Source organism: Marmota monax, unplaced genomic scaffold, assembly GCF_021218885.2.
Source record: "Marmota monax isolate L192 unplaced genomic scaffold, Marmota_monax_Labrador192_F-V1.1 WCK01_AAM20220418_F8-fsc00036, whole genome shotgun sequence".
NCBI lineage: Eukaryota > Metazoa > Chordata > Mammalia > Rodentia > Sciuridae > Marmota > Marmota monax.
Window position 1 is genome coordinate 4,381,751 of NW_026694491.1, and position 20,986 is coordinate 4,402,736.

Genomic DNA, 20,986 nt, shown 5'->3' on the forward strand with positions numbered 1-20,986 from the left:
AGTGTACAGATGTGGTTGCTGTTTCCAACCCCTCCCCCTCAGTAACTCAATATCATAGGATAAAACTGTGGTGTTTTGATACATTATTCTCTTACATCATATAGAACACAACAGTAACCCTAGCTTTTATAATTGTCATAAATTTGCTTTCCCAGAAATTTTCTATCTTCATTAAAGTCTAAACTCCTATTTAATCTCCTTTCATGTAACCTGAAGGACTCCCCTCACACAGGGCACATCTAGTGGGGACCAACTCCCTCGGCTCTTGTCACATGCTGTGGCTTGAATGTGTGAATCCCTCCAAAATTCCTGCTGACAGTTCAGCCTCAATATAACATATTGAGAGCTGGTTAGGCCAGGAACCCCCAACCCCAGGGATGGGAATGTGCACATTAAGAGAACTTCTCCAGCATGTGCAAGGACCTGGTCCAGTTCCCAGCACACCCCCCCCACCCCCCCACCCCCCACACACGTCCATTTGTCAAGGTGGGCGCTGTGTTTTAATTAGCTTTCTTTTGTCTCTGTGAGCAAAACACCCAACAAGAACAAGTGAGGCACTCTTCAAACTCCCGGATCCCACTTGGAAGAGAAAAAGCTTCTCTAGGACTAACAGTTCCAGAGGTCTCAGTTCATAGATAGCTGACTCTACTGCTCTGCCCAAGGTGAGGCAGTCAGTCTATCATGGGGCAAGGGCCCAGGGGAGGAAAACTGTTCAGTTCAGGGCAGCAAAGAAGCAGAAACCTTGAGTGTAGCTATGATGAGGTTTTTCAAAGCCACAAAGATATTACGGATTTTCAGACTTGAAATGAGAAGACTGCTGAAGTATCCTACAAATTTTAATTTCTAAACAAGTAAATATGGGTCACCATAATGTACTAAAGCAAAAAATCTTCCAGAGTTTTTTCTTCTTGTCATGAAAGTGGAAAAGTTCTTAGAAGCCCCAAAGTGAGATGACCACTGAGAGTCATGCCCAGGGTTGACTGGGTCATTTCGTGCTTTGAGCTCAGAAGGAGCCATTGTGAGGGAATTTCAAACAGTAGTTATTTAAGAGGGTAGCTGCAGCTGGGTCTTTTGTCTATAAGTACAGGAAGCTCTTGGTGGTGACCTGTCAGACTCCCAGATAGTTAGCCCATTTGGTGGTGGTTGGTGGCTGGTAGTTGTGGTCTTTGGATATTGGTTTTTGATTTGGGTTTTTAAAATATATATATATTTTTTTTGCTTTTGCTTTTTGTTTTTTTGTTTTGGTTTATTATTATTATTATTTTAGCTAGCATCCTCATTCCAGCTTAAGATTCATAGAGAGCGTAGTCAGAGCAGTGTAGTGCCTTAGGGGCAAGGCTCCTGCTATGAGCCCACCTCACGGACCATTATATGGTCCTGCAGGACATTGAGGAGGGAGGCTTTGCCCAGGTGATAGAGGTTGTGGTTGAAGGTTTTGGCAAAAGAGGTCTGGAACTTCCCCTTTCTTTCTGAACTGGTGATGATGGCAGCCTTGGACCACCAGAACATGATCCAGCTCTTCTAGGTCATTGAGACCATCGAATATATCTACCTTATCATGGAACATGCAGAGGGGGGACAGCTATGGGACCTCATCCAGGAACCTGATGTCATGCGGAAGGAGGAGCCCACAGACTGTTCAGGTGGATCGTGCATGTGGTGCAGTACTGCCACAAGATGGGTATCATGCACCTTGATTTGAAGCCAGAGAACGTGGTGGTGGATGCCAGCAGCAACGTCAAACTCATCGACTTTGGCCTGAGCACAAGATTCACAGCTGGGAAGAAGCTGAACAGGTTCTGGGGTACTCTCCTCTAAGTTGCCTCTAAAGTTGTCCATTGGAAGGAATTCAATGCCTCCCCCCACGCCCCAGAAATCTGGAGCCTGGAAGTCATTCTCTATTTTATGCTCACAGGGAGATGCCCATTTGTGGCAACCAGCAATAAGCAGCTGAAGAAGCTGATCACGTAGGGAATGTATGACATTCCCCCACATGTTTCTGAGGGAGCACAGAGCCTCATCAATGAGATCTTGACGGTGAACCCCACACAGAGGCCCAACTTAGAGCAGATAATGGAGTACCCATGGCTGAGCCAGGGAGAGGAAGCTTCACACCCAGTCCTTCGAGTGAGGCACTCTTCTAACTCCCAGATCCCACAATTTTGAAAATCATGGTGGACATGGGTTACCATCCCTATAGTACCTGAGTGTCCGTACCACGTTGAAGATTCAAGGACAACATGATGGCCACGTACCTCATACTGGAGCACCAGAGAACCCAGGGGCAGGCTTTGGGTTCCAGGTGAAGCCTGTGCATCACCTGGGCCCCGCATATCCTCCCTGGCTCTGCCCTGGAAGTATTCTAGTAAGCCTGCTCTTCCCTTGCCCCACGAGTAGCTGCAGCATGAGGCAGCCAAGCAGTCCTTGCAGAAGGCTGCTGGAATTGCCAGCATGCCTGTTATTCCTCTCAGCTTCCTCAACAGGGACACACGCCCTCACAGCCTAACTTCCCTGCATAATCCTGAGCCCAGGAGAGCTCATCTTCCTAAGGTACCTCCACAGGGCAATCCCACTACAGAAGCAAGGGTTGGAAGAGACTAAGGAGGAACATCACCAAATGCATGCAAAAACTCTGCTGTATACCATGCTTCCCTCGGCCAGTGTCCAGGAACAGAGAGGCTCCAATGGAAATGCCATGCCCACATTGACAGAACCGACAGCCAGCCAGAAGACCCTGAGCTCTGTGGATGATGACATCATGGTGCAGGAGTGAGGTGTGCTGACTGGCTCAAGCTTCTTTGCACAGAATCCAGGCAGGAGCACATCTGCATCCACGAGGAGTCTCCTCAGCCCCCACCTGCAAAACACATCATAGAGACATTCCCTAGAACACTCCCATGCCCTCAACCCCTGACCCTGCCCATCCTGCTCTTTCTTCCATGCTTTGTAGGAAATTTATTCTTAATTTATTTTTTCCACAAATTGTATAATAAAATTGAAGTTTCAAATATTTTAAAAAGGCAGTCTTTTTTTCTTTTTGGAAATTGGCACCAGGGCAAGGGCTGGAGCTCAGCAGCCTAAACCACTGTGCCTCCCTCTACTGCTCACTGTATGTACTTGCTCACCTTAAGCCAGTGTAGATGGGGACAAACTTGCCTTAAGCCAATGTAGATGGGGACTTGCTTCCCTTGGCATAGTATAGACAGAAACTCTCCCCTTGAGCCAGTGTATATTTGATACACTTTGAGTTGGTCGCTTTGGCAGGAAGGAATCCTTTTCAGTCTTCAGGCCCTCCCTGGAGAGTGTGGGGAGGGTGGGTTGCAGCTGTTGGAGAATACACATCTCTGGCAAGGCACTGGGAAATCCAGAGTGTTCTATGGCTTCATCTCCATAATTCCATGTTCAGGGAAGCAAGAGCTAGGCCAGTGGGAAGGGACAGGCCTGCATGCAGCAGTGGCTGGGCACTTCACCACATGCCATGCAGCTTCCCCACCCAACAGCTCCTCCTGGTGGCAGCTGAAGTTCATGGAGAGTGAACACATGGGATTTGGGGAGCAGAGATGTGCAATCTCAAGGATGATACTTACATAAAAGCATAGTGCACCCATGCAGAATTGCTCTTATCTCTGGGCTCTCTTGACACTGAATTTTGTAAATTGAAGTGCACACAAAAAGTAAGAAATGCTCAAGTTATAGGAGGCTTCGTGCACCTTCCATGCCTGGCGTCTCTGTAGCTCTCGACTCCCAGAGTTGCTCTGGCACCTTCTTCCTGCCCTCCCTTTAGTGGAAAGAAATTGATGCCTTAAAAAAAAAATGTGCCATGTGTCATTTTAATAGTTTGCCTTTTTTACCTTGAACCAAGAAAAGTTTTAAAGTAAAGATACTTTATCAGGCTGTTTTAACCATATGTGTTATTTGTGTCCAGATATATATATATAAAAGTATCATGTTCTTAAAACATAGACTTTCTCCAATAAACTTTATCCCCCAAATTTCTCTCAATATGTAAAATATAGCTATGAGAATTTTAGTTTTTGTCACATTTTGATACTGATTTGGGATGGAAGCATTTTAAATAACTCCAAGTTTGAAAGTTCAAATTTCTAAAACTTTAGTCTTATAGGAACATGGCTCCATTAACAAATATTTGTTCATAGCAAAATGTTTCCAAGGATCTCTTGAAGAGCTAGTAAGAAGGCACCCCCTATCGTGGGCCATGTGCTATTTCAGTTCAAAATGCTATGTGCTTATCAAGCCCATGGTCATACAAATGGCAATTAAACTCTAAAAATGGTAAAAGGTTTGATTTATTGATAATTCCTTGTTAACACTGAAGACTCTAGAAGCCAGGCTGTCTGGGCTACAATTTTTGCTTTTTCCTCCTGTGCCTCATTTTCACAAATGTGAAATGTGGGCAGTAGTAGGTCCCTCAGAGTGGACTAAAGGTTCAACTTAAGTTATAAATTGGATATTGATATTGCTCAGACCTATGTTGTCACCATCCCACAAATGTTCATGCATAATTTAATGATTATACCAATCTCAAAGAAAAGCCTGGTTTTAGGAAAGCACTGAAATTAACTAAGACTACCTTTATGTTATGTGATAGGAAAAGGAATTTCCTTCCTGACCTGTCACAAGTCCTAAACATATCAATTTTAATCTGATCAGAATCTCTAGAGAGTTAAGATGATATGAAATATTTTAATCACAAATGGGAATTCTTCAAAGGTATTTGTGGAATGAATATAAAGTTGTACAAAAGATGTCTAAGTCCTGCAAAATCAGACTGAAATATTTTGATGATATCAGAAGGAGAAATGGAAAGAAGGGTGTGTTCAGGATGCAAATATAGAAAAACAAATAGAACAAAGGTTCAATTGCAGCTTGGATGGGTCTTGGGGTGTCAATATACCTAGTTGTCTGTGGTCCTGGCCTCCATGTAGAGCCTTCCACTGAGAAACTAATTTGACTCCATTTTTGAGAAACCAGCCTCTACCTCAGAGCAAAGCCTGTCCAAGGAAGGGAGCGTGATCCTGGTCCTTGGAAAAACCCACAGAGCACTCCTAAGCACATACTCATCCTGCTGAGTTGTTTGTCTGTAAATAACAGGAGAGGTCTGAGGCGCCAGGTGTCCCTGACTCAGTTAGGCTAGGTGAGGACCCATAGCAACACCCCTAGCAACCTCCAATCAGCATGAGACAGGGAAAATACCTGGGATGCCAGATGACCCTCCCAGTAGTTTATGGTAGTTGATAACATGTTGGGAAACCATGTAGTTTAGCACATACACCCCTTGTGGCCTAAACCAATCAGTTCAAAGGAATCCCCCTCTTGTACTAACCAATCACCCCTACCCAAATTGTTCCCGCCATTGAATGTGCTAATCAATGTTAAGAGTTGTTGTTTGATTTTCCTGTGGCATGGAATGATTTGCTGTGTGATGTTGTGATGCATAGAGTATCCCACAAAACCTATAAAATCTCACTGAACAAAGGACCAGGACTCACTCCCTGGGACCGCTGCATCCGGAACAGTTGTGAGTCCAGGCTCGAGCTTGCAATAAAGACTCTTGTGTGACTGCATCAGATTCAGCTCCTGGAGATCTACTGGGGTCCCACGAATCTAGCATAACACCACATTCATGGGCAGCCTGGGAACACCTCAGTGGCTCAGCATCCTTCTACCTTGCACATGTGACTGGGAGTGAGGAGCAGATGAAGCTCCTTGCTCCTGTGACATCATCTTCTACATGCACCCATCAAGGTGTGAGGTTTATATCGCCTGCATGGAAACCTGGATAGACAGGTAACTACTTCAAACAATAAAATATGATGGAGGTGATACTATGTGACCACCAAGGCTGAGTCATAACACACAGTGAGGCTTCTGCCTTGCCCACTGGAACGCTTGCACTGAGCCGCAAGCTGTCATATTATATGGTCAACTACCCTGAGCCTGCCACATTTGCGGGAAGCACAGCTACAAGGAGAGGACTCATATGTGCACTCTGACAGTCCTGCTGAACTCAATGTGCAAGACATTTCAGCCCAGGTGTCAGACATGTGAATGGAGACTCTCAACAATTCCAGTTCCAGCCACAAAGTCCCCCTCATGTCTTTGAGTCTTCCAAGATGAGACACCAGAGAACATGAAGCAAAAGCAAGCCATCCCCCCTGTACTTGGTCCTAATCTCTGACCCAACAGAGCCTTGTAACATAACTCAATGGATATTTTTCACTACTACCTTTGGAGGCAGTCTGTTAGTCAGTAATAGTATCCAAAACAGATTTTGATGTTAGTGGAAGCCCCGCCCACTCACATAGTGGAATAGCTAATGTTTTTGAGGAAAAAGCATATATGTCTATTCCAACTTAAGCCAAATAATGTTTTTTGTTTTTTAAGAATTAAGGTTTAGCTTTGTAACGTTAAGGCAGCAGGTTTTATGCAGAATGCATTTGCAGTTTAGTTCTCTGTACAAACAAAACACATGTGAAACATTGTGTATATTTTTTTCTATCATGAGTAATACAGTATTCTACATACAATATTAAAATGAGTTAAATGAGTGGAAGTTTCTAGTCACAAATGTTTCAGTATATGAAAATAAGGTATTTTTTATGCTGTAAAACAGCTGAAATATATAGTTACATTTATTCTATGTATCAGGCACTTCTCTAGACACCTTACCTCCTCCCATCCAGTTCACCAGCCAGCCTGACAACCACCTGAGACAGTGGCAAAAGAAAGATAGCTGATTGTCAAAGAAAAGGAAATAAGTAGATAGCACTTCCACAGCCACTGGTTGCTAACACCTCTGGGGCAGAGGAAGGATCCCACTTTTCAACACAAGTGATTTAATTTTTGGTCATGTAGGCATGATCAGAAAGCAAACTTACAATCTATAAGGAGAACAACACTCCCACTCCCGTGGGCACAGACAAGCTCTATGTTCCCTCCTCTTTGGAGATCTCTCTCTCTCTCTCTCTCTCTCTCTCTCTCTCTCTCTCCCTCCCTCCCTCCCTCCCTCTCTCCTGTCTCTTAAACAAAGTTTACTTTCTTTTTAAACTCTTGCCTCAGTATTTCTCAGGTGATTAATCTGCCATACAGGTGGAATAAGACCTGATCTTTTTCTTTTTTATTGTTTTAGTTGCAGATGAACACAATATCTTTTATTTTTATTTATTTTTATGTGGTGCTGAGGATCAAACCCAGGGCCTCAGGCAAGTGAGGCAAGCACTTTATTACTGAGCTACAACCCACGCCCCAAGGACCTGATCTTGATTTTCAAGACAGATATCAGTTTCAGGTTTGCCCAGGATTGCCACCATAGTTAGCTCTTCAGCACCTCACATCTTTCTGAGGTGTACCTTTGTGTCTCTTTCTTTCTGGAGGACTATGATGGGCACCCATCCATAATTAACTGCAGTTAGGGATTCTACAAGACTTTATGGTCTCAGCAGCTCTTAATCACCTCTCCTGTGGGTCAAGTATGTTGAGTTTTGCCAAAGCCATTTTTTCACTGTCCTATCCAGGTTCCAAGTAAAGCCAGATTTACAGATAGGTAGTTAGTGTAGTTAGGTAAATCGGGTCTAATATCCAGTAAAATCAAGAATGAAGGCCACATCGAGAATGGAGTCCAGGAAAAGGGGAATTGAAAATGTCCCCAAGGCCCCAAGCTCATCCCAAGGAAATGTTAAATGAAGCAGCTCCCAGCAAACGTGGAGATGCTAATCCAAAAGTCCTCTCTGCCTAGATTACTCCTACAGCCCACCTGACTCCCACCCTTTGGGCCTTCCCACCTACATTCCATCACTGCAAGATAACAGAAAACAAAGGACAGGAATGCGACAGGAATGTGGGAAAGCTGAAAGAAGACCTTAGCTATAAAAAAGGGAAGACCTTGCCCTTCCACAGATTCCACCTCTTGGGTCCCCTTCTTCCTCCAGGAAGAAGTCTCTTTTTTAAATTTTTTTTACATGTTGATGGACCTTTATTTTATTCATTTATTTATATGTGGTGCTGAGGATCGAATCCAGTGCCTCACACATGCTAGGCATGTGCTCTACCACTGAGCCACAACCCCAGCCCAGGGAGAAGTCTTTTCTGCTGTCCTTTAATAAAGCTTCTACTTTCCACTCTAAACTTGCCTCGGTGTGTTTCTCTGGTGTTATACTTCAGCATTGGGGAAGCAAGGACTCGTCTCCAGTAAACAGCAGTAACATAAGCATGTCTGGCATCAGTAGACAGCATCCCTAATCCCAGTTTGCCTTGAGATACACAGAGAGACTATGAACAAAGGGTTGAAGCAACTCTTAAGATTCTGGCGGTGGCGAATGGTGAATCTCAAAAGTTTCTCCCCTGATCTTCTCTCCCAACAGCTCTCATAGAGTGTCTTACAGTGATCCAAGCACTGCTGAGCCCAGTGACATACACTCCCATAAGAGCCTAATTGCACTCTACCATGCTCTCTTTCCAAACACTCCCACTCCCTCCCCATCAGACAATTCCCTCCCCTATGTAGCCAATCATACTCTACATTGAGAGAGCGACATTTTACATGGAATGGTTCATAAGGAAATGCCTAGCTTCCCAATGTTCGCATATTAAGCTCTTACAAGTCTGTTTTTGTCCTCCATGAGTTTCTTTGCTGCAAAAAGGGAGGCATTTTCAGTTCACTCCTCTGAGAAAAGGAGGTTAAGCCGCTAACAACCACTAGATGTCCTCTTTATCCTCTCAAGGTTCCTTTAGCCCATAGAGCAGAGTAATATACTCCACTACCACCACCAGGTGGGTCATCCATCATATTTGGAAGTCTATAGTGGCAGGAGGAGATAAGTCATCTGCCTCCAAGTCTGAATCCTCCAGGGTCTTTGTCATGCAGCAAACAGCTATCTTGCTCATTCTTTCCAGTGAGGCAGCACTAAACATGGCAGAACCAGGTAGTGAGAGATAGCTTTGCTGGTTGTCAGAAGCTTATCTAGGAAGACTCCCTAACATAATGCACTCATGTGGGAGCTTCATTCTCAACAGTTATGCCAGGATCACCACTAGCCTGAATACTGAAAAACTGGGATAAGTCTGGCCCACAGGCACTCAAAAAAGTGCCTCACTTTCTTCTGCTGACAGGCATAGGAAATGACCTAATCACAGTTGAAACAAACAAACAAAAAAGGATGTATGATAATTTTCTACCTCTAAACCTGGCCTTATAATCAAGTGCAGAAATGGAAAATAGTATCCAGAAGAAACATAAACCATAAAAACCACAACTTAAGAGGCTGATTTCAAAAAAGGAAAAAAAAAAAAAGGTTAAAATGCCCTATGCATGAGGTGTTTCCTCTCAAGCTGAAAACAGTAGCTTTTCCTTACTTCTTATTTCCCGATTTTCAAGACAAGTTTCAATGTGAGCTGCTTCCCTCGGCCACACTCCTTTGCCATTATGTTCAGCCTTACCTCAAGCCCCAAATAATGGAGCCAACTATCTATAGACTGAGACCTCTGAAAATGTGAGCCCCTAAATAAGCTTTTCCATCTCTAAAATTGTCCCTTTCAGATCTGTTAGTCACAGGGACAAAAAAGCTGACTAAAACAAAAATTGTTACTGAAGAGTGGGATGGTTGTTGTGACTAACCTGACCATGTGGTCTAGCAGCTTTTAGAACATTTTGGAATTTGTGGGTGGAATTTTGGATAATTTGCCAATGAAAGCTGTGAAAGCTTTAGATTATTATAAATGGAGCTTAATGGGTATTTCTGATGGGAGCTCAGAAGACCAGAATGCTGGTAGAACTGCTCACAATGAAGACTGGAGTCATAAGGTTACAGAGGAGAAGGAGGATTCTATTGGAAATCAGACTAGAGGCCATTTTTGTTCTATTCTGGCTAAGAAATTATAAACATTTTTCCCATGTGCTGAGATTATTTGTGAGACTGATTATAAAAGTGATGGACTTCTTAATCTAGCGAAGAAATTCCTAAGCAGCATAGCAGTCAGGTGGTGGTATGGGTATTGCTGGCAACTTTTAGCCAAGTTTCTTGTGATATTCAGGAGCAGAAAGAAGACCAGAAATATTTGAAAACCTTAGAGTTGAAAACTGGAAATAAAATAAGAGCGAAGGAAGTTTCAGTTGTTAAAGACCTTACTGTCACAGAAGAAACACTAAATACTAAACCACTAGAGACAACAAAAAAGATGGCTTGAGGGCATCTCAGGAATTGAGACCACACCCAAATCAGGCTCGTGGAAGTAAACCTTCCTTGAGAAGAGACCACAGGAAGTGGGGGCCGGTGACCCTGCTTGCAAATGGCAGCCTAGGAAGTTGTTTCACCATGCTCAGCCACACCAGCACTCAGAAGCTTCGGCAGCCAGGTTCCCTGGAGGCTTGGCTATTGCCCTAAATGGTGGCAGACCTTGGCATCAAGCACATAGTGCTCTTTCTGCAGGAATGCATATGCTGGAATTAGAGTGTCATGGAGTCTTCCACTGATATTTCAATGGAAGGCCAGGGAGGAGGCAAACTGCCCCAGGACTGAAGTCCTTGTGAGCAGCCCCTGGGAGGGTGATGCTTGGATATGTGAGGAGAAAGCTAAAGCTGCAGTGGAGACCCCCAGATTAAGAAATGCCAGTAACATGGGACATTGTCCTAGGAAAGCTGCAGCAATCGAGCAGAGACACACCAAGAGAAAGGCCACTTGGGCTACAACCAACAAGACTGCAGGGGTGGAGCTACAAAAGCCTTTGGACAAAACATCACCATGCCATGTGCCCCAGATGCCTAATGTGAAGCTACAGGACTTATTTTACCCAGATGGATTTTGGTCTTGCTTTGGTCCTATCCTTTCTATTCCCCTATTTTTCTGAATGGAAATGTTTACTTTGTACATTTTAAATATTGGATACTTATAAATTGCTTTTGATTTTTACCTGAGCTCACTATGCAAGTTTGCCTTGAGGCTCAGGGAAGACTTTGTACTTGAACTTTCAGGCAATCTTGGAACTGTTGAGACCATGGGGATCTTGGAAATGGACTTAATATATATTTTGCATTGTGAGATGAGCATGAACTTTTGGGATCCAGGGGTGGAATATTATGGTTTAGATATTAGGTGTCCCCCAAAAGCTCATCTGTGAGTCAATGTGAGAACATTCAGAGATGAAATGATTGGGTTATGAGAGGCTTAACCCTATCAGTGAATGGGGATTGACTGAGTGGTTAAATGAAGGCAGGTAAGGTGGTCACTAGGGGCATGCCTTTGGGTTATGTATCTGGCAAGTGGAATCTCTATCTGCTTCTTGATCATGTGAACCTCTTCCTACCACCACGTTCTTCCACCATGATGTTTAGCATCACTTTGAGTCCTGAGGAATGGAGGGGGATGTTATGGATTGAGACCTCTGAAACCATGAGCCCCCAAATAAAGTTTCCTCCTCTAAAATTGTTCTTGTCAGGTCTTTAATCACAGCAGGGAAAAGATGCAAACACTGACCACCTGCAGTGACTACTTGAATTTGTATCTGCTCTTTGCCTTTGTTCTCAGTCAGCCTCTGAACCCCTGTGCCTGCCTAACCCTTTCTTAACTTTCTTTCTGTATATATAATGTATAATATTATATGTAATATATATTACAATTCACATGTATCATATATATATATATATGTATATATATACATATATACATATATACATATATATATATTACAGAAAGTTTTACAGTTTCTTATATAGTTGAAACTCCCTTCTTGTGTGATCCAATAATTATGCTGCTAGGTAACAATATAAAAAAAACAAAACAACAAAAAATGTTCATATAGAGAATTATACATAAGTAATATATATGCTTATATATACATACATATGAAATTGTGTAAAGTGTGATGTGTGTCTGGAGTGTCTTATATATTAGAAATTAAGATTAGAGTAAAAAAATTGTGTTTGCCTGCTTATGACTACCAGGTGACTCACAAGCACTCAGTGAACTGCCACTGATGCAAGTAGTGTAGCATGCAAGCTGTTATTCAATAAATTCTGTCATTGTAGAAAGACATACGCATTTTTGGTCTATATTAATGAATAACTCACAACAGTGACTTAGCTTTTAATTTCCTTAAAAATATCTTCAAAAAAGCAATAGTTTTGATGAAGTCTTAAAAATCTTGATAAAGTCTTATCTTTACCTGATTCAAGTCACAAAAATATTCTCCTGTGTTATTTTTTCTAGAAGTTTAAGAACTTTAATTTTTATATTTAGGTTTATTATTCATTTCAAATTAAAATGTGAAAAATGTTTGAACAGATGATTCATACTCATATATTGTTGGTGAGACTGCAAATTAGTATAACCACTCCAGAAAGCAGTATGGAGAGTCCTCAAAAAACTAGAAATGGAGCCACCACTATATACTATAGTGATACAAGCTTATCAATGTTTATAGCAGCACCACTCACAATAGCCAAGTTTTGAAACCAGCTCCAGTGCCTATCAGCATTTTTTTCCCTTAATCCCAAACCACATGATGGTACCTTTAAAAATTCAGTTAAGGGCTGGGGTTGTGGCTCAGTAGTAGCACACTCGTCTGGCATGTGTGAGGCACTGGGTTCGATCCTCAGCACCACATAAAAATAAATAAATAAGGTATTTAAAAAATTCAGTTAAGATTTTAAAGTTTGGACTGTTTGCAATGGTTTCCTTGATAAAGTATACTTGCTGTATTATTCGTATATATTTAAATTGGAAATAGCAGGACTCATGATACTACACAGTATGGAAGTAACATTGCTTATAGTTTTTAACTAAATGAGTATTATTTAAACAAATATTAATAGAGTCAATATTCCTGTATTAAGTTCATATAATTTATTTCTGAACATCTCCATTCAGTTACTGAAGATTTAACATCTCACTGATGCTTTAAAATATGGATCCCACATAATCAGTGTCCTGAATCAAATGACTGACATGTAAAGAGTAATAAAACAGACCTCTGCTCTCATCAGTATCTCTACTAGCAATCCACTCTTTTTGTTCCAGCTCCCATTATCTTCACTCTGAGTACTGTTTAAGCTTTATTCTCAGTGTGTCTACACAAGTAGTACATGCGTGTATATATGTAGGTATATATATGTGTGTGCATCTGTGAGTACTGCATGCATGTCTGTGTGTTGAGTAGCACACAGTAATTGAGAGCATGAACATGAAATAAGATTCATGTTTTGATCCTCATTATGGTACTTCTAGAGTTTGATGATCAGTAAGATACTGAAGTCTTCTGGCCTTAGAACTATAAAATGGGGTAATCTAAATTATAGGGTTTTGACTATCTTTGGCACATTATTACGTAATAGAACTTCAATAACAGGGAGCTAATTTTTTTTTCTGAACGTGAAATTTTTTTCTGAACTCACCTTATTTTTGATCGTTTGCAAAGAGTGAGAGATATTCCTAAAATGTCACAATAAATGTCAAATAAGTATTTTTTGAACTGAATGCCTGGATTACATTTCGAGAGGAAAAGAAAACCATTAGCAACTAAAAGCATTTATTGTGCAATCATTAATGACTACATAAATATCTTCCATGAAGAACTCCCAAATTTTGTAATATATTTAAGCCTACAATTGTTTTCTATTTCTTATATTGGATGAAATACTGAAAAAATGGAATCATCTGAGCATCCAAATTTTATTTCCCATGGAAATTAATAAAGGAAGAAAGTTTCTCCATTTCAAAAAGAGATTCATTCTGTAATTATTCACATTAGCAAAGAAAAAAATGAGTTTCATTTCTTGCTAAAATAATGTACTAAGCTATGCAAGTCACCCTTTGTTTTTAAAACATTAATATTAGTGAAGTGTAAAGAAACTCAGTCTTATTTCATAAACAAATGGGAAAGCTTTCTGAAACAAGGTATTTCTTTTAGTCCATTTAATGTGTTGAAGAAGAGGATGAGGCAAGAAGAGTGGTCAATGATAATGGTCTAGAAAACAGGACTCAGCTGCAATTGTGGGAAACAACTTAGTAACAAAACTCTAATATGCCCATTAGTCCATTTTTAAAAGGGAAAATCATGTTTTATCTACAAAATATAGTTGATTATTGGTCTCAAAAAATGATATTTCAAATAGTAGTCACAGATGCAAGAGTGGACCATAGAACCATAGCGCTATAGGTCTATCAATGATATAACTTCAGAGCTGAGAGACCATTTGAGGGAAATATATGCTTCTATTGAACAATAGTTTGATAATGTTGACAAATTAAAACTGATATAACACCTGTTTTCCAAATAGCAATAGTGGCTTTGTATAAGATTTTTGAATAAAAATACTGTATGGTCACAAGTGTTTTATTGAGGTGTAAAAGCATAATGTTAATCATGTTTAGAACTCTTTCAAATATGGAAAACTCTATAATCATATTACAGACCATAGTTGAAAACCACAATTGTATCCTATAAGAAATCAGCAAAAAGATATGTAAACCAAAATTATGTACACAATTTAAATTTTAAAATAACTAGTAACTTTTAATTTATAATATATCCTTATTAACATTTCAATATGTATATAGTCTAGTGATGTCAGCTCTTGCATCCTTTATATTTGTAAAATGTATCTTAGTTTCCTTTACCAGGACTGTTAAATGTTTTAAGTAATAAATTATTATATTTTTGTTCATCTCTATTCTTCCCTGCCTTTATCTTTGTAATTTTCTTCCTTTTGATTAATTTGGGTTTAATTTTCTAGTGTCTGAAAATGGAAGCTGAGATCGCTGTTTTGTGACTATTCATTTTTCCAATATAAGCAATTTAGACTATGAAGTTTGCCATAAACACTACTTTATCTGCATCACCAAATCTTAGATATTTTCTATTTATTCTCTTTCAACAACTTCTTGATTTACCTTTTTATTTCTTCTTTGACTTTTTCTTGTTAGCAATGTGTTGTGTAATCCTTAGGATTTTTCAGACATTTTTGTTGTTTTCCATGTAGACCCACTATAGTAAGAGAAGACAGTCGTAAATTTTCAATCCTTTAAATTCATTGAAAATGTTTTTCTGGCCTAGAAGATGACCTTTCCACTTGAATGTCCTATAAGCAGTAAAGATGACTATTCTGCTACTTTGAGGTGAAATGCTTGATAGTTGGCAATTATGTCTAGCTAATTAAGACCGCTCAAGTCTTCTGTATTCTAACTATAATCTTCTCACCACTTTTACTATTATTCAGAAAGTTTAGAAATCATTAGCTCTAAGTATGTATTTGGATTTTTTTATTTCAAGTCCATTGGTTCTTGGTTATGCAAATTGAAGCTTTGATATTAAATGCTCCATAGTTAAGTCCCCTTGCCATGTGTTTATGAGCATCTGTACCCTTCTCATTGCCAACAGACTCATGAGCATAAGTTTCTGAATTAGATCAGATTCTAGGAAAGATTCAAGCTCCATTATCTACCAGAATTATGATGAGAAGCAAGTCCATAAATTCTCTTGGCCTCAGATTAGACATTGACAAAAGGAGAATAGTGTGCTTTCTCTCATATTATAGTTTGGGGATATAAATTTAATTTTTAAGAATCTGTGATGCACCTACTATAGGGTCCAAAAATGTGAAAGGCAGTCATTAATGGCTCTCCTTAGAGCAACTACCTCCCTTTGTTAATGAGCTTTGTAGCTACTTTGGTGAAAAGCAGGACTAATTATAGGATTATACAGAATTAATGCCTAGACTTGAAACATAATTTATTTCCTCTGGCTCCTATCTTCCTAGTCTCCTCTTACAAAGTACTTCTTCATCAGGCCACCAAGATTAAGACACAAAAATGTTCTTGTTACTCTTAGAGCAGAGGGAAATTTTCAACTCTTGTTTTTTGTGCATACTGTTCAGCTATCTTTATTCACCTGGTAAACTCCTACTAATCCTTCAAATCCAGGCAAACTGTAAAGTCTTAACTAATTCTCCTGCAGTGGGTGAGAGAATGACTATTCTTATCTGTGATCTACCCACCATCCTTTATGCTTATTCATTACTCTTATATGTTTACACTAGAGTCTGTTTACAACTCTATCAGACAGCAAACATTTTGATGGCAGAAGAGACCATTTGTTTCATCTTTGTATCCCCAGAAAATATCATTTATTAATTAACTACTGAATGAAAAGTACCTTCATGTTTTGTAATATAAACAGAGTTAGTGGGTATTTGTATGAATCGATCCTTGTTGTTGGCATAAATATGGAAAAAGAAGTATAAAATGCACCAAAACAGGGAAGAAAGATTTAGAATTTCTCATTTATGGTTGTATAATCTTAAACCCAATTTTTTCATCTTTAAAATGAAATAATTATAAATTTCTATCATATAGGATATTTTTTAAACACAAGTGAAATTATAATTGTGAATATCTAAAAACCTTACAGTCAGGTGGTGGGGCTGGGGTTGTGGCTCAGTGGTAGAGTGCTCACCTAGCACATTCGAGGCCCTGGGTTCAATCCTCAGTACCACATAAAATAAATAAAACAAAGGTATTGTGTCCATGTACAACTAAAAATAAATTAAAAATAAAAACCTTACAGCTGGTTTTAAGACAGCCCTTTGATTTTATGGAATTCCTAAGATTTGTACTGAATTTAGCTGGAGTTTATGATCCATATATACCTGGGAAAATTAAATTATATCTATAACATGAGAATGATATGAGACACTATAAAATGTATCTGAAGAATGGAATTATTAGTTTGTTTTCTAAAAAATAAGACAAGAAAGATAGTTGTCAGCTGAAGGCATTAGGGGAGCCAACATAGAGGAGATTTAACCAGAATAGGCAAGACTCAAAAATATAGAGAAAAGACTAATTATGTACTTGTGAGGCTTCAGGTACTGGAGCAGGGGTGCCTACAAGGCATCCAATAGACAGTTTCAAAAGGTGCCTGCTGGTTCAATTTGTATACAATGATGGGAAATGAAAGATAGCTATAGATGCAAAATGTCAGCAGTGACAGTTGTCAACATTGTGCAATCTGAAATGTGGTCAGAGAATGACTTAAATCAGTATGTAGAGATCCCAACTGGTGGGGTTGCACAGTAGCACCATGGGATGGGCTCCAGAGCACCACCCGGTTCCTAACAGAAAGTTTCCCTTCCACCAACCCTATCCTTTGAAGGCAATTTCTATTTCTTGACTATATTAATTTTATATTGTGCAAGTCAATGATTCTTTTCCTCTTTTCTCTAAGGAGTTCTGCAATCTATTCTGAGTAATTCTGGATTTGTTGAATAATTTAGTCATATACATTACAAGCCAGAGTTGCCTTTACAGAAATGTCAGTATTAATGTAATGTTTTTTCATCACCAAATAAAATAAAATGAAATAGGCACTAGAGTCACATACTGTACCCAGATATGAGAAAAAAAAATTGTAAATAATTTTGATTAAAACTAAATCTTCCATTAACAGTCATTCCCCAGCCACTGATTCATGGGCAACATCCTCAATCCCTCTGGTGTTCTCTTAAGTACAGACTTGAAATTTGTCTTTTCTCTGTCCCTTCTATTGACATTACATACCAATCCTAAAAGGATTGTGAAGTAAAAGAATCTCTACACCTAGCAAACTTATTTAGAACTTGTTGAGTTTTGCTTTAACCCTCAGTAATGTTCTTTTCTGCAGAGGCATGGCACTTGACAATCACCCACCCAGAGACCTGAATGCAATGAATAAATGTGCACTTTAAAAAGAAACAGGGGCTGGGGATGTGGCTCAAGCGGTAGCGCGCTCGCCTGGCATGCGTGAGGCCCTGGCTCGATCCTCAGCACCACATACAAGCAAAGATGTTGTGTCCGCCGAAAACTAAAAATAAATATTAAAAAAAAATTCTCTCTCTCTCTCTTAAAAAAATAAAAAATAAAATAAAAAGAAAACAATTCCAGAAGAAAAACAGTAAAATAAAGTCCTATTTGTAAATAATTTTAATCATTTATCATGAGATCGTGTATTTATCTTCTTGACTTAATCCAATAAAAACTGAATTTAACAAACTATTTTTCAAAGAGCCAAGGACATCAGATATAGATATTTGGAAATAGATCTCTTTATTGGGGGGGGGTGGGGGAGACCATTTGCAAATGTTTAATTTTGGGTGAATGCAGGGTAAAAGCAGGGTGGGAGTTTGCAGCGTGGAGCATGTGCTGAACAGGAAACAGACTGAGGGGGGACTTGTCCAGACAGATCAGATAACTTAGTAGTGGGGCAAAGCAGATGCGAGAAGCCCACAGTGATACTGTGTGTGTGTGTGTGTGTGTGTGTGTGTAAATGCAGAGAAAAAAGTCCAGAATTAAACACCTACATCTTTGGTAATCCCACCTGGAGCAAAAGGAAGATAATGCTGTTTGATGCAGAGAATATCTGACAATACTTGTTTTTGAAAAAAAGCATATGGATACACAGACAAATATATGTATTAGGTATATGTCTTACTCAACAAAACTTTAATATCTAACAGACTGTCAGACATATAGCAAAAATAATGCTAAAAGAATACATAGCACATAGTAAGAGCAATGATGCCTAAATTTTTTATGTTGCGAATTCTTCCTTTCACTTGCTAATACTCCTGATGGTCAGGAGTTCAGGAGTTCTTACCATGCCCGTGACTGTGAAAGGTCACCATATTTTGCTTCTCATTATGGGTAGGTTCTTCCTCAGGGTCACTGATCTCTTCATATGCCAAAAGATTCTTCCTTTCCCCAAACCTGTGGCTCCAGATACTCACAATCTTCATCCTGGATCCTGATACTTTCTCACTTTGATTCCAAAAAGTACTTGGTTTTCTCAGGGGGTATAGCCTGTTCCCAGCCAATTGTTTCTGGATTCCTTTCGGATCATTTTCTTCCCTTGCTGGCTTCTTTGGCATCTTCTGGCGTTTTCTCTGTTGTATGCCAGAAGCACTCTCAAGGGATTCATCCTGACTCCCACAGTTGTGACATTCGTCAAAATCATTGCTCAGGGATTCTATAATCTGCCTGTTAGAACTCATGAAAACACTAAGGGTGGCTCTGAGACTAAGCAATGGTGAAGGGCTCCTTTTTAAATATTAATACAAAACTGACTAGTCCAGCCTCTTTCTGTACAAAGGTGACTGGAAAGGCCCACTTTCTTCTGGAACCTAATATCTTTCAAGAATTCATAAGTATTATGGACAAATGCCCATGCCCACAGAAATTCTCACTTGGAAATCTCCCTAACTTCTCTGTTGGGACTTAAAGTACTGGCTCTCTCTCTATTTAAATTAATTCACTGTTATAAAAGGAAAATGATTTATGATTTACCAAACTTTTGTGAACAGATATTATATATTTCAGTTCGTGGTGGAAATATTAACTGTAAGAACTCTATTCACTAACTGGTTCTGTACTAAGTCTTTGGTGTGTGTTATTTCATTGTAGGATCCACTCACAAGTAATTCCCACTCGCCTACATCTTCATAGCTACAAGTCCCTCACTTACACATGCTCTTTACACACGATATTTCCTAATGCTATAGATCTCTCTTCTTCTCCTCACTCTCCCTCATTGCCTAATGCGTTCTTTGTGTTTCACTTGCAACATCATTGCTTCATGTTACATCCACATATTATACCAACACATAGAAACTGAGAGCCTTTCCTTTGTAGTTTTTATCAAATTGTTCATCACTTTCAAAGTTTGTCTTCCCTATTATCTGTCTAATTCCTACTACAAGTCTTTCACAGTTGCGAACATTCAGCTCATCTGGACGTTTTAAAGACAAAAAAAAATCATAGAATTTGCAGGGAAATGGATGGCATTAGAGCAGATTATGCTAAGTGAAGCTAGCCAATCCCTAAAAAACAAATGCCAAATGTCTTCTTTGATATAAGGAGAGTAACTAAGAACAGAGTAGGGACGAAGAGCATGAGAAGAAGATCAACATTAAACAGGGATGAGAGGTGGGAGGGAAAGGGAGAGAGAAGGGAAATTGCATGGAAATGGAAGGAGACCCTCAGGGTTATACAAAATTACATACAAGAGGAAGTGAGGGGAAAGGGAAAAATAATACAAAGAGGAGAAATGAATGACAGTAGAGGGGGTAGAGAGAGAAGAGGGGAGGGGAAGGAAGGGGAGGGGAGGGGGGATAGTAGAGGATAGGAAAGGCAGCAGAATACAACAGACACTAGTATGGCAACATGTAAATCAATGGATCTGTAACTGATGTGATTCTGCAATCTGTATACGGGGTAAAAATGGGAGTTCATAACCCACTTGAATCAAAGTGTGAAATATGATATATCAAGAACTATGTAATGTTTTGAACAACCAACAATAAAAAATTAAAAAAACAAAAAATAAAGACAAAAAAAAAAAAAAAAAACAGACCAGAGGACACCCATGTGAACAGTTAATCAGAGCTACAATAGACAAGGAAAATCATAAATAGGTAAATGAGCACATAGTCATACGTTTGCATAATAACAATCCAATAACCGAAGAGCGCTTTTCCAATTGCACTTCTCTCTGTAAATCCCTGTCCACACAGGGCACAATAAATCGGATGAGTCCCTAATACAGTATTAGGATACCTGTATGTGTTCAGAAAGCACGAACCACTCGGTTGACACAAACGTCAATCCCACTCCACTAACCCAGAGCCTCTGAGAAAAGAGAACAATCCATCTGTGTACTTTTAAGTAAATCCTCTTTCTCTTAATACCCGAGTACAGCTTCAGGGATCAAGTTGTGGTGGCTATTTCCACCCAGCTGGTAGGTACTGCTAATCACAGGGCAGGTCGACAATGAAGAAAATAACTTATGATCTATCTGTGTTGCCCAGACTGTCACAGCCCTCACCTTCTGCCTCCTCTGGTCGTCCCCGGTCCTTAGGGGGCTAACGGTCTCCTCGTGACGTCAAGAGAGACGCTAACGAACGGCCGCTGTGGACTCTGGGAAATGTGCCCCGCCCCCCCACCCC

At 39.8% G+C, this 20,986-nt stretch overlaps 1 long non-coding RNA gene across 1 annotated transcript; it reads right to left on the bottom strand.

The window, feature by feature from the left end:
• Nucleotides 1-460: 460 nt before the first annotated feature.
• LOC124075672 (uncharacterized) lies at nucleotides 461-20,946 on the bottom strand. The gene is made up of 4 exons (XR_006846126.2): nucleotides 20,866-20,946; nucleotides 14,904-14,997; nucleotides 3,588-3,801; nucleotides 461-2,857 (listed from the first exon to the last, which is right to left on the bottom strand). It is a non-coding gene; the product is annotated as an uncharacterized LOC124075672 (long non-coding RNA).
• Nucleotides 20,947-20,986: the final 40 nt, after the last annotated feature.